Here is a 15,107-nt window from a genome sequence, read left to right as displayed (position 1 = left end):
TACATGTCAAGGAAAGAGTTAAGTTTGGTTTGTTCACTTTGCTGCTCCCACCGAAAAGATAAATCAGCTGCAGTGAAACTGCCAACGCAGACATACACCTGGCTATTCCGTAGTCACGATGGATTGATAGCGCAACCTGTTATCAGGTGCAGCCGGTTGGACGGGTCCCGTGACTCTCCTGGCTTACGGAAAACTAAGTTGGCCTGCTTTAACCTCTTTATTTCAGTACACATGTACTCTTGCGTCTCCGTTGCGGCAGGTGGAGTTGCTTTAATAGTTGCGGCGGCGATGGGAGCCGGAAGGCTGGAACAAGAATTAGTACACCTCTGGTTTCAACACTACGGCGGTATACCTATATCGGTGCAAAACGACAAGTCATGACAATGACACTACTAACAGCGCAAATCCTTCAGCGTACAGTCTAAACGTCATTCCTATAAAGTTGCGTACGCACACGGTAAATACACTACTGGCCATTAAAATTGCTACACCACGATGATGGCGTGCTACAGACGCGAAATTCAACCGACACGAGGAAGATGCTGTGATATGCAAATGATTAGCTTTTCAGAGCATTCACACAAGGTTGGCGCCGGTGGCGACACCTACAACGTCCTGACATGATGAAAGTATCCAACCGATTTCTCATACACAAACAGCAGTTGACCGGCGTTGCCTGGTGTAACATTGTTGCGATGCCTCTTGTAAGGAGGAGAAATGCGTACCACCACGTTTCCGACTTTGATAAAGGTCGGATTGTAGCCTGTCCCGATTGCGCTTTATCGTATCGCTACATTGCTGCTCGCGTTGGTCGAGGTCCAATGACTGTTAGCACAATATGGAATCGGTGGGTTCAGGAGGATAATACGAAACGCCCTTCTGGATCCCAACGGCCTTGTATCACTAGCAGACGAGATGACAGGCATCTTATCCGCATGGCTGTAACGGATCGTGCAGCCACGTCTCGATCCCTGGGTCAACAGTTGGGTACGTTTGCAAGACAACAACCATCTACACGACCAGTTCGGCGACGTTTGCAGCAGCGTGGAATATCAGTTCGGAAACCATGGCTGCGGTTACCCATGACGCTGCATCACAGACAGGAGCGCCTGCGATGGTGTACTCAACGACGAACCTGGGTGCACGAGTGCCAAAACGTCATTTTTTCTGATGAATCCAGGTACTGTTTACAGCATCATGATGGTCGCATCGGTGTTTGGCGACATCGCGATGAACGCACATTGGAAGCGGGTATTCGTCATCGCCATACTGGCGCATCACCCGGTGTGATGGTACGGGGTCTCGGTCACCTCTTGTTCGCACTGACGGCACTTTGAACAATGGACGATACATTTCACATGTGTTACGACCCGTGGCTCTACCCTTCATTCGATCCCTACGAAACCCTACATTTCAGCAGGATAATGCACGACCGCATGTTGCAAGTCCTGTACAGGCCTTTCTGGATACAGAAAATGTTCGACTGCTGCCCTGGCCAGAACATTCTCCAGATTTCTCACCAATTGAAAACGTCTGGTCAATGGTGGCCGAGCAACTGGCTCGTCACAATACGCCAGTCACTACTCTTGATGAACTGTGGTCTCGTGTTGAAGATGCATGGTCAGCTGTACCTGTAGACCCCATCCAAGCTCTGTCTGACTCAATGCCCAGGCGTACCAAGGCCGGTATTACGGCCAGAGGTGGTTGTTCTGGGTACTGATTTCTCAGGATGTATGCACCCAAATTGCGTGAAAATGCAATCACATGTCAGTTCTAGTATAATATATTTGTCCAATGAATACCCGTTTATCATGTGCATTTGTTCGTGGTGTAGCAATTTTAATGGCCCGTAGTGTAGCTTTCAGTCGTCACTGGCTCGATTCGTGAGTGTTTAATTGTAACCACCCTGTAATTTCCTTACCTCTAGCGACGTTAGCGTTTCAAGGACAGCCACCGAGGCCGTTCTGGTAACATTGATTGACACTGTACTGCAGCGAGGAACTGAACCCCTAGCTAGGGCCCTCCGCTGTCGCGCCCCCTGCGCCGGAGCGGCAGGCAGCCGGACACGCGGAATGCAAAGTGCGTGTTGTCGCCGGTGGACAGGTCCGCAGATGCCGCCAGCTGCGCGCCTCATCTCCATGTTATTGCCTCTGCCGCTGGCCGCAGCCGGACAACACCGCAAAACTGGCGCCGCCGCCGCCGCCGCCGCTGCAACTGGACCCCGGCACGGCGGCCGCGTCTGCGCCGGCGGAGATTAATAACAAATGGTCGCCACGCCCCTCCGCCCCCCACCCCCACCACAGCCCCCGCACCCCTCCCCTTCTCTGGCCCTCGACCACATCTGCCGGCGGACTCCAAATCAGCGCAGTTCCGTTCCGCCCCGCCCAAGCGCAACATTTTAGAAGCCCGACCGCACAGTGTTGGAGGTCCACAACTAGTCTCGCTTTGCTACGGCAGCACTAGCGCTTAGCGCGTCGTGCATCGACGTACGATTTACAACGATTCTGCTCCGTTTGAAAGGTACAGGGTAGAAACTTACCAACAACTACACTACTGGCCATTAAAATTGCTACACCAAGAAGAAATGCAGATGATAAAAATATATTACGCAGATGATAAAAATATATTATACTAGAACTGACATGTGATTACATTTTCACGCAATTTGGGTGCATAGATCCTGAAAAATCAGTACCCAGAAGAACCACCTCTGGCAGCAATAACGGCCTCGATACGCCTGGACATTGAGTCAAACAGAGCTTGGATGGCGTGTACAGGTACAGCTGCCCATGCAGCTCCATCACGATACCACAGTTCATCAAGGGTAGTGACTGGCGTATTGTGACGAGCCAGTTGCTCGGCCACCATTGACCAGACGTTTTCAATTGGTGAGAGATCTGGGGAATGTGCTGGCCAGGGCAGCAGCCGAACATTTTCTGTATCCAGAAAGGCCCGTACAGGACCTGCAACATGCGGTCGTGCATTATGCTGCTGAAATGTAGGGTTTCGCAGGGATCGAATGAAGGGTAGAGTAAGGGTCGTAACACATCTGAAATGTAAGGTCCACTGTTTAAAGTGCCGTCAATGCGAACAAGAGGTAACCGAGACGTGTAACCAATGACACACCGTACCATCACGCCGGGTGATACGCCAGTATGGCGATGACGAATACACGCTTCCAATGTGCGTTCTCCACGATGTAGTCAAACACGGATGCGAGCAACGTGATGCTGTAAATGGAACCTGGATTCATCTGAAAAAATGACCTTCTGCCATTCGTGCACCCAGGTTCGTCGTTGAGTACACCATCGTAGGCGCTCCTGTCTGTGATGCAGCGTCAAGGGTAACCACAGTCATGGTCTCCGAGCTGATAGTCCATGCTGCTGCAAACGTCGTCGAACTGTTCGTGCAGATGGTTGTTGTCTTCCAAACGTCCCCATCTGTTGACTCAGGGATCGAGACGTGGCTGCACGATCCGTTACAGTCACGGGGATAAGATGCCCGTCATCTCGACTGCTAGTGATACGAGGCCGTTGGAATCGAGCACGGCGTTCCGTATTACCCTCCTGAACCCACCGATTCCATATTCTGCTAACAGTCATCGGATCTCGACCAACGCGAGCAGCAATGTCGCAATACGATAAACCGCAATCGCGATAGGCTACAATCCGACCTTTATCAAAGTCTGAAACGTGATGGTACGCATTTCTCCTCCTTACACGAGGCATCACAACAACGTTTCACCAGGCAACGCCGGTCAACTGCTGTTTGTGTATGATAAATCGGTTGGAAACTTCCCTCGTGTCAGCACGTTGAAGGTGTCGCCACCGGCGCTAACCTTGTGTAAATGCTCTGAAAAGATAATGATTTGCATATCATAGCTTCTTCTTTCTGTCGGTTATATTTTGCGTCTGTAGCACGTCATTTTCGTGGTGTAGCAATTTTAATTGCCAGCAGTCTAGAAAAACCAAAGAAGGCATAGAAAATGCTCCAGATTTCGTATTAAGAACAGCCGCCAACACGAATAACTTGGAAGCAGTTATCCTCGATGTAGCAAAACATCTTACATCACTAAATAAAGGAAGTCCTCTGGTCAACACTGTATACCAGTTTGTTTCATTTCAGAATACGTCGATAAAATATCTCCATACTTAACAGTCATACTGAACCGCTCGATGGACTAAAGATGCGTACCTGAAGCCTGCAATATTGTGCAAGTCACATCAATGCTCAAGACACTTCTGTCAATACTCAAGACACTTCTGTCTCCATGCTATTCATTTTTGGAACACAACCTACGACCAGCTTAGAGACAGAAGTGATGATACTTCCTGCAGGACCAGACCATCATTTTGCAGGACAATACTCAAGCACGTACTGTGCAAGCTGTTACTGATTTGTTTGACTGATGCGGCTGCTAAGTGCTATACCACCTACTGCACTCCGCTGACGTAAGCCCTCGTGAGTTCAACTCGGTTTCTAAGCTGAAGGAAACACTTCACGGCATTCGCTTCAGAACTGCAAGAAATTCGTCGGGCAATAGACCGTGCCGCTCGAACTGTCGACACAACTGGCACTGCTGAAAGTATCCTACGATTTCCACATCGCTGGCAACGGGTTATACATAATGCTTCAAATGGTTCAAATGGCTCTGAGCACTATGGGACTCAACTGCTGAGGTCATAAGTCCCCTAGAACTTAGAAATACTTAAACCTAACTAACCTAAGGACAACACACACACACATCCATGCCCGAGGCAGGATTCGAACCTGCGACCGTAGCGGTCGCGCGGTTCCAGACTGTAGCGCCAGAACCGCTCGGCCACCAGCGGCCGGCTATACATAATGCTGGTGACTACTTTGAAGGTCAGTAAAACTTTGAAACACGTATCTATTTTGTACGAGTTGTAAATAAATAGTTTCCACTATTAAAGTTCCAACCCTCGTATTTATAAGTCACGTTCGAGAACCACGTCCAAAATAGCTTCGTAAGTATTGAATACCTATGAACTATGAATCCACACGATTTCGTGCACCATCAAACCTATTTTTGTGGTACTATCACATCCGAAATGAATTACAAACAGCGATCCACTCGTAAGGGATATAATTATGAAACACTTTATTGCACCACAGATTTATATTCGAAGATAATGTATGCCTCACAGCTGCCAAGCATTAAATATCCTTTTTTGTTCATGGGATAACGAACGAGCATAATCACATGCTTCATGTCAGAAATACTCACAATACACATAACCTTGGTTACAAAGTCGTAGCTAAATAAACCGAATAATATGTCTGATGAACATCAACAGCTGAGTATTCGGTTACAAAGGCAGTCCAGTAACTTCTATAACGGACAGGAATACAGCACATGTCGTGACTGATTCAGAGCGATCTGTACTGCTTCTGAGGCAATTTATCGTTACGACAGACTCACTATACACCTCTAAATGTTCAGGAAGCTTTAAGGATACTGAAAAGTGTGTCTATAACTGAAACGTTTGGTTGATTAGCGGTACCAAAAATACAATCTGTGGGGGGTCTTCTGCTCAGTCCTCCGACAACGGTGACTGTTTATAGACAACTGTTCATGGCGCAGGACTGATGAAGAGGACACGATAGGGTGCGAGCGGGAGGCTTCTATTGTGTTCCACTGCGCTGTTTCAGTCAGTCAATGCCTAATGGTCCAAGCATACTCTCAGCAGCTTCTGCTTTTTGCAGTTTATTGAGATTCCATCTGCTCAATTTCGTACATCTCTGCAAATTCTTCAGATTTAACCTGCACGTAGTAATGAATAAATTATTCAGAGAATCCACATCCGCCGCTTGGAACGTTTTGCAGCTTGAAATCTGTACCAGTGTAGCGTGCACACCGTGTCACGTTCCCAACAGTCACTCCTTGCTATGCTTCTGCCAGCCAGTCGGCGGAGCATTTTTGTCGTCTTAATGTCTCCAGAACGAACCATCTACGTCACATAAGAGGATTAGACCTCTCGAGTTGTGATATAGGCATAGTTGTGGTACAATTTGTTGCGAAGACTTCTTGATCTATCACCTGATGATATTGAGTGTGTGAAACCGATCGCGATATGATAAATGTACATTAACACGGCTGAAGTGGTTCTTATTAGCATTAACATTAATCATCTGTGGAACACAAAATGATCAGGATTGTCATTTACACGACTCAAAAAACAAAAACTGCACGAAAATGAGTTAATCTTGTACTTTGAATAGTATTCAAAAGAGCGTAACCATTAACTGAAAACTGTTAGAGTATTATTTTTTTATTTATTTATGGCAAGTACAAATCACGTTTATAGAGAAATAAGCTGCTACAATAACTTTATAACTTTGGCACCAAAAATAAGACATAAAGAATTAAAGACAGTTATGTCATGAACAACATATATATAATTACAAATTAACATTTAGGTTTTTAATATATTGAACTGCACTTCGAGTCGCATCCAGGAAGTCCGTTGTTTGACCTCAGTAGGCTCTCAGAGGGCACTCTGCAATGATGTGCCGGATCGTCTGCTTCTCAGCGCCGCAGTCGCACTTTGGAGATGGTACTCTTCCCCATTTGTGTAGAGAGTCCGCACATCGACCGTGGCCTGTCCTGATCCTGTTGAGGATGGTCCAGGTTTTACGTGGTAAGCCAAAGGCTGGAGGTCTGTTCGACGGTTTCAGTAAGGTGTTTACCAGTGGTGGTGCTGATTCTTCCCATTCCACTTTCCAGCGTTCTTCAAGACAGAAACCATTTTCCTCCAGATCTTTGGCCCTTATAAGAGGTGGATGTCTAGAGCGCAATCTATCTCTGTCAATGCCATTGCTCAAAGCGTGAATCGGAAGTTGCGGGTTGTCTTGTATATTTTTAAATTCTCTGAGAAGCGCATGTTCTCTTCGTAAGTGAGGTGGCGGCATGTGGCTCAGTACAGGTAGCCAGTGAATGGGGGTTGATTTTATTGTACCTGAAATAATCCTCATAGTCTGGTTCAGTACTGTGTCCACCATCTTGGTGTGAGCGCTCTTTAGCCAAACAGGGGAACAGTACTCTGCCGTAGAGTAGACAAATCCCAAAGCAGAGCATCGCAAGGCAGAGGCGGAGGAGCCCCAGCAGGTACCACATAGTTTCTGAATGATATTGTTCCTAGTACGGATTTTTGCAACAGTGTTGATGAGGTGTTGTTTGTAGCTCAGGGTTTTATCTAACGTCACTCCCAGGTATTTTGGATTTTTATTATAAGGCAGAATATTGTTATCAAAATATATTTTAAGGCGTCTGTTAGCCAATTTATTATTCAGGTGGAAACACATAGCCTCAGTTTTAGTTGGACTAGGTTGTGGTCTCCATTCACGAAAGTACGTTCCTGGTAAGGACAAGTCGCTTGTCAGGACAGTCTCAGTATGCTCCGTATCTCGATGTTGTGTAGCTGTTGCCCAGTCATCTGCATATCCAAACTTTTCAGATTTAGTATTAGGCATATCTGCTATATACATGCTGAAGAGTAGCGGTGCCAGGACTGATCCTTGGGGCATGCCATTATTGAGCTTCATTGTTTTGCTCCTATAATTTCCAAGTATCACCTGGAATGGTCTGTTGCAGAGCATCTCGTTGGTAAGGGTAGCCATTTTCCAGCATGGCACGATGCGGAGTAGTTTGTAAATCACGCCTTGCCTCCATACAGTATCATAAGCCGCTGTCACGTCTATAAATACCACGGATGTTTTTTCTTGTCTTTGGAAGCCTGCCTCGATGTAGGAAGTTAGTGAGAGGACTTGATCTTTGCAGCTCCTGTTTGACCGGAAGCCTACTTGTTCCACAGGGATACACTTTAGGATATCTGGACTTATTCTGTTACATATAAGTCTCTCCAGTAGTTTGTAGATCATGCTAAGAAGGGCAATTGGGCGGTAGCTGTCTGGTTGGTCATTCGGTTTACCTGGTTTCAGTATCGCTATGATTTTTGCTTTCTTAAGGGTATTTGGTATTCGTTTTGATCATGCTGGAGAAGAACTGTGAAAGCCATAATTTTGCAAATTTACCGCAGTGAATCAGAAACTCTGGATGAATTCCATCAAAACCTGGGGCTTTCCGTGGCTTGATGTCTCTCAGAGCCAGTGTTATCTCTTCGGTTGAGAAGAGCTGCGAGTGTAGTGAATTGTTTCCTACTAAAGAGCAGAAGCTTTCCTTATCGCTATTTTAATACTGCAAACAGTGGCTTCGTCGCTGTGTAGCTACAGAGGGACTTTATTTTGAAGAAGATAAGCTCAGTATATAAAGAGGGTAAAATTTGCGTTTACCTTTCTCTCACATGAAGCTTGGGTAGTGGTCGCACAGTCTCAGATTGTCTTAAGGGGCTCCGGAACGCCCTATACTTGCAATGTTAAAATAACGCTTATAAATTACATCTTTCCTCACAAAGTATTTGAGGTAGGAAGTTGAACTTTTTACAGATTATTTATTGGAATATGGGCTACAACTTAACACAGAGTTTTTACAAAATTTTAGTTCAGTTATTAAAGATGATATTTTTTCAATTGTAATGAAAATTCACAACATTTTTTTGCAATTTTTTATTTATATATTCAAAAATATACAGTTTTTTGGAAAAAGGCTGTGTTAAATTATGCAGAAGGTACTGTGTAACATTTACTGAAAGTTTGAAACAAATATGTTTGGAAGATCCTTAGAAAACATGTAATTAGTATGAGAAAATAAATGTTTTGGGAATCGAGCGACAAAGATTGGGTTAACTTTTTAGTGCATTCCAGGTCCATAGGATGGATTATCTTTATCCTCTGCAAACTCCTCCTCCAGCTTCCTCTTGTTCCTCCTCCTGTTTACTCTTGCTTGTATTTCTAGACTCTTTACAGCCCTGTCTGCAGCCCGAAGGCGTTCCTTGTCTAAAGCAAGCATCGCTCGTACCATGTTAGAACCTATCTTCATTCCCATATTTCTAAATACCTTTGGCTTTCCAACATTTCTCCTTTTCTTAAAAGCCTTCAGAGGATTTCTAATTACTTTTACTCATTATTATACTTCAACAAAACAGAGACTCAAGAAACAGAATTAATTACGAATATTTTCGAGATAACGACAGAGTAAATAAACATGAAACAATCGACAATCACACCAGCGATATATATTGAACCATCACAGGTTAGCCACAACACACATCACTAAAATGTACCTGATAAACACGGACGTTAATAATAACACCATTTGACAGCAGTTTAACAGCGCCACAGTGGGTCACGCCCATGTAGAACACATTTCAAAAAAAAATTAAAAATAGTTGTAGTCTTCGGAATTGAATAAATTATATATCTATTAAAAGGTAATAGTCTACAGATTCAGAAAACGCAAAAAAGTAAAAATTGAACTTTTCATGATTTTGAGCCTTTCCGGAGCCCCTTAACGGCCCTCTAGGTAATTAACCTGTTCTGTTTGCAAGTAGATGTCTGCATTTCTGATGCACACTGAAGTCTCGACGTCGCAGAATAGTAGCTTGCTACTAGATTTTCGTGCATGTTGAGGGTAACAACAATCCAAAAATCCATACTGGCTTGTTGGAAGTGTACGGCAATAAAACACCAATATGATACCGTGGTTATGTGTTGCAATCACTACCAGTGTGGTCAAACGAGTCTGAATGGCAATAGATGAAGTGACTGACCGCCTCTCTGTGAAGAAACGGGAATCTCAAGAGAGATGGATGTCACATTGCTCAAAGACCTGCGAGTCACAATCAAAGCAAAGACGAAGAAAATGAATATCAATCAAGGTCAGGTTTCATCATGTTACATGACAGAGGTCACCACCCTCTGGCCTTCAACACTTTCCACACTTGTACAAAAATCCCAGCGATACGAGCGCCCAGCCCAAATGTCGTCGCTGTGTCAAACCAATCCACGGAACTTGCTTAGTCACCTCATCATCATCGACAAATGCTTGGTGTATTATGTTGATCCCAAAAGAAAGAAGCAAACCAAGCTGTTGAATGATGTCTATTCAAAAGAATATCCTCGTAAGGGACAAACCGTCACAAGAACATTCTTCCGTAATTCAGTGAGGAGATCGCGAGTGGTGTTTTTGCTCCACGACCCAGGTCATGCACATGGGACACAGTCACACTACACAATCATACATGCTGCCAAGGCATCTAACTTTAACTTTGCCTTCGCTCCCCCCCCCCCCCCCCCCTCCGTTCACACCATTCATTCCTTGCTGACATGATACCTAGAGACATCCACCTCCAATTAATAAATAATTGCTTGGCAAACAATTCCGAAATAACAAAAAAATCATATTGAGGTGAAATTGGAGACTGCAACCTAGGTCTTTGGCAAGCCAACTGTCGTTGAGAAAATATATGACACTGAATGTGGAATATGTACACAAGGCCTAAAACGATACCGAAGATTCATGGTTGCCTTGTGATTTTTCTCAACACAGTAAAATCTAAAAGTTTTTGACTATCATGTGTAAGAGAGCGTCTTGTAACCCCATACACTTTTCAGACTTTCGCCTGTTGGCAATCCTACAATAGGTATTTAATATATTTTCTTACTCTTTTTAAACCACGGCATTCCCTTTTCATTTGCTGCAGTGTTTTCTTGAAACCACTAGTATTATTCAGAAAAATTGAGGTTTTTGCAAATGTGAAAACGCTTTGCAAGGTACAACATTGTCATCCACCTAGAAAAAAATATTCTACTCAAATTGAAAGCGTTCCAATCGAGATATTCTTTTCAGTATTGTCACATTATTACACTATGCACAATAATAGTAACTGAAATCAGAATAATCATAAATATTATCATAACCAGATTAAAGTTTAATACATTTTGAAATAGAAATTTTAGAAACTGACACAAATTTCCATTTTCAGCACAGTTTCAGTTCATTTGCAAATATTATATGTTGCATAGTAAAAGACCTCCTTCTGTTTCAAGGTACACCTCGGTGCTGGACTGATGAAGTATGGTTCCTCTGTCCACATTTCAAGCAAATAGCTCAAAAAATATATTTTGCTCACCATAAAATTATGTACCCGAAGAAGTAATAATACTTTCCAAATAGTTTGACTTGGAAAACAATCAACGTTTAAGGATTAAATTTTTTTAATAGCTGATAACTACTTTCGGGCTACTTCACCCTAGCGTTCTGGAAATCCACATTCCAAATAGCTTTACTATGAGGTGCATTCAAGTTCTAAGGCCTCCGATTTTTTTTCTCTGGACTGGAAAGAGATAGAAATATGCGCATTGTTTTAAAATGAGGCCGCATTCATTGTCAATAGGTCACAGAGATGGCAGCACCGTACGGCAGATGGAATTTTACCGCCAGCGGCGAGAATGAGAACTGTTTTAAATACTTAAAATGGCGACGTTTTCCTTACTTGAACAGCGTGCAATCATTCGTTTTCCGAATTTGCGTGGTGTGAAACCAATTGAAATTCATCGACAGTTGAAGGAGACATGTGGTGATGGAGTTATGGATGTGTCAAAAGTGCGTTCGTGGGTGTGACAGTTTAATGAAGGCAGAACATCGTGTGACAACAAACCGAAACAACCTCGGGCTCGCACAAGCCGGTCTGACGACATGATCGAGAAAGTGGAGAGAATTGTTTTGGGGGATCGCCGAATGACTGTTGAACAGATCGCCTCCAGAGTTGGCATTTCTGTGGGTTCTGTGCACACAATCCTGCATGACGACCTGAAAATGGGAAAAGTGTCATCCAGGTGGGTGCCACGAATGCTGATGGACGACCACACGGCTGCCCGTGTGGCATGTTGCCAAGCAATGTTGATGTGCAACGACAGCATGAATGGGACTTTCTTTTCGTCGGTTGTGACAATGGATGAGACGTGGATGCCACTTTTCAATCCAGAAACAAAGCGCCAGTCAGCTCAATGGAAGCACACAGATTCACCACCAAAAGAATTTTGGGTAACCAACAGTGCTGGAAACATAATGGTGTCCATGTTCTGGGACAGCGAGGGCGTAATCGTTACCAATTGCGTTCCAAAGGGCACTACGGTAACAGGTGCATCCTACGAAAATGTTTTGAAGAACAAATTGCTTCCTGCACTGCAACAAAAACGTCCGGGAAGGGCTGCGTGTGTGCTGTTTCACCAAGACAACACACCCGCACATCGAGCTGACGTTACGCAACAGTTTCTTCGTGATAACCACTGCAGGCTGAGTTGGCATCCCTTCGCTCCCAGCTTCAGGCAGTGTTGGCTTCGGTCACACAGCTTGAGGCTGTTGCCAATGGGCATCACTGTGGGGGTCCGGATGGGGGTTTGTCGGGGACGGCCAGCTCGTCCCACGCATCCCCCGATCGGACTAAGACTGTGGTTGCCCGGGATACTGCCCGCATTGAGGCTGATCCCTCACCTGTGGTAGAGTGGGAGGTCGTCTCGAGGTGTGGCAGGGGGCGAAAGACATTCCGGAGGGCTGAACGGAAGGCCTCTCCAGTTTGTCTGACGAACCGGTTTCAGGTTCTGTCTCAGGCTGATACTGATCTTCGGCCTGACATGGCTGCTTGTCCTGTTCCAGAGGTTGCCCCTCAGTCTGCAAGATCCGGGCGGTCGCAGAGGGTGGGCTTACTGGTAGTTGGGAGCTCCAACGTCAGGCGCGTAATGGGGCCCCTTAGGGAAATGCAAGCAAGAGAGGGGAAGAAAACCAATGTGCACTCCGTGTGCATACCGGGGGGAGTCATTCCAGATGTGGAAAGGGTCCTTCCGGGTGCCATGAAGGGTACAGGGTGCACCCATCTGCGGGTGGTCGCTCATGTCGGCACCAATGATGTGTGTCGCTATGGATCGGAGGAAATCCTCTCTGGCTTCCGGCGGCTATCTGATTTGGTGGAGGCTGCCAGTCTCGCTAGCGGGATGAAAGCAGAGCTCACCATCTGCAGCATCGTCGACAGGACTGACTGCGGACCTTTGGTACAGAGCCGAGTGGAGGGTCTGAATCAGAGGCTGAGACGGTTCTGCGACCATGTGGGCTGCAGATTCCTCGACTTGTGCCATAGGGTGGTGGGGTTTCGGGTATCGCTGGATAGGTCAGGAGTCCACTACACGCAGCAAGCGGCTACACGGGTAGCAGGGGTTGTGTGGCGTGGACTGGGCGGTTTTTTAGGTTAGATGGCCTCGGGCAAGTACAGAAAGGGCAACAGCCTCAAAGGGTGCGGAGCAAAGTCAGGACATGCGGGGACCAAGCAGGAATCGGTATTGTAATTGTAAACTGTCGAAGCTGCGTTGGTAAAGTACCGTAACTTCAAGCGCTGATAGAAAGCACCGAAGCTGAAATCGTTATAGGTACAGAGAGCTGGCTTAAGCCAGAGATAAATTCTGCCGAAATTTTTACAAAGGTACAGACGGTGTTTAGGAAAGATAGATTGCATGCAACCGGTGGTGGAGTGTTCGTCGCTGTTAGTAGTAGTTTATCCTGTAGTGAAGTAGAAGTGGATAGTTCCTGTGAATTATTATTGGTGGAGGTTACACTCAACAACCGAGCTGGGTTAATAATTGGCTCCTTTTACCGACCTCCCGACTCAGCAGCGTTAGTGGCAGAACAACTGAGAGAAAATTTGGAATACATTTCACATAAATTTCCTCAGCATGTTATAGTCTTAGGTGGAGATTTCAATTTACCAGATATAGACTGGGACACTCAGATGTTTAGGACGGGTGGTAGGGACAGAGCATCGAGTGACATTATACTGAGTGCACTATCCGAAAATTACCTCGAGCAATTAAACAGAGAACCGACTCGTGGAGATAACATCTTGGACCTACTGATAACAAACAGACCCGAACTTTTCGATTCTGTAAGTGCAGAACAGGGAATCAGTGATCATAAGGCCGTTGTAGCATCCCTGAATATGGAAGTTAATAGGAATATAAAAAAAGGGAGGAAGGTTTATCTGTTTAGCAAGAGTAATAGAAGGCAGATTTCAGACCACCTAACAGATCAAAACGAAAATTTCTGTTCCGACACTGACAATGTTGAGTGTTTATGGAAAAAGTTCAAGGCAATCGTAAAATGCGTTTTAGACAGGTACGTGCAGAGTAAAACTGTGAGGGACGGGAAAAACCCACCGTGGTACAACAACAAAGTTAGGAAACTACTGCGAAAGCAAAGAGAACTTCACTCCAAGTTTAAACGCAGCCAAAACCCCTCAGACAAACAGAAACTAAGCGATGTCAAAGTTAGCGTAAGGAGGGCTATGCGAGAAGCGTTCAGTGAATTCGAAAGTAAAATTCTATGTACAGACTTGACAGAAAATCCTAGGAAGTTCTGGTCTTACGTTAAATCAGTAAGTGGCTCGAAACAGCATATCCAGACACTCCGGGATGATGATGGCATTGAAACAGAGGATGACACGCGTAAAGCTGAAATACTAAACACCTTTTTCCAAAGCTGTTTCACAGAGGAAGACCGCACTGCAGTTCCTTCTCTAAATCCTCGCACAAACGAAAAAATGGCTGACATCGAAATAAGTGTCCAAGGAATAGAAAAGCAACTGGAATCACTCAACAGAGGAAAGTCCACTGGACCTGGCGGGATACCAATTCGATTCTACACAGAGTACGCGAAAGAACTTGCCCCCCTTCTAACAGCCGTGTACCGCAAGTCTCTAGAGGAACGGAGGGTTCCAAATGATTGGAAAAGAGCACAGGTAGTCCCAGTCTTCAAGAAGGGTCGTCAAGCAGATGCGCAAAACTATAGACCTATATCTCTGACGTCGATCTGTTGTAGAATTTTAGAACATGTTTTTTGCTCGAGTATCATGTCGTTTTTGGAAACCCAGAATCTAATATGTAGGAATCAACATGGATTCCGGAAACAGCGATCGTGTGAGACCCAACTCGCGTTATTTATTCATGAGACCCAGAAAATATTAGATAAAGGCTCCCAGGTAGATGCTATTTTTCTTGACTTCCGGAAGGCGTTCGATACAGTTCCGCACTGTCGCCTGATAAACAAAGTAAGAGCCTACGGAATATCAGACTAGCTGTGTGGCTGGATTGAAGAGTGTTTAGCAAACAGAACACAGCATGTTGTTATCAATGGAGAGACG

Source organism: Schistocerca nitens, chromosome 5 (assembly GCF_023898315.1).
Source record: "Schistocerca nitens isolate TAMUIC-IGC-003100 chromosome 5, iqSchNite1.1, whole genome shotgun sequence".
NCBI classification, from domain to species: domain Eukaryota; kingdom Metazoa; phylum Arthropoda; class Insecta; order Orthoptera; family Acrididae; genus Schistocerca; species Schistocerca nitens.
The sequence above is the reverse complement of the archived record's forward strand: the minus strand, read 5'-3'. Positions refer to the sequence as shown.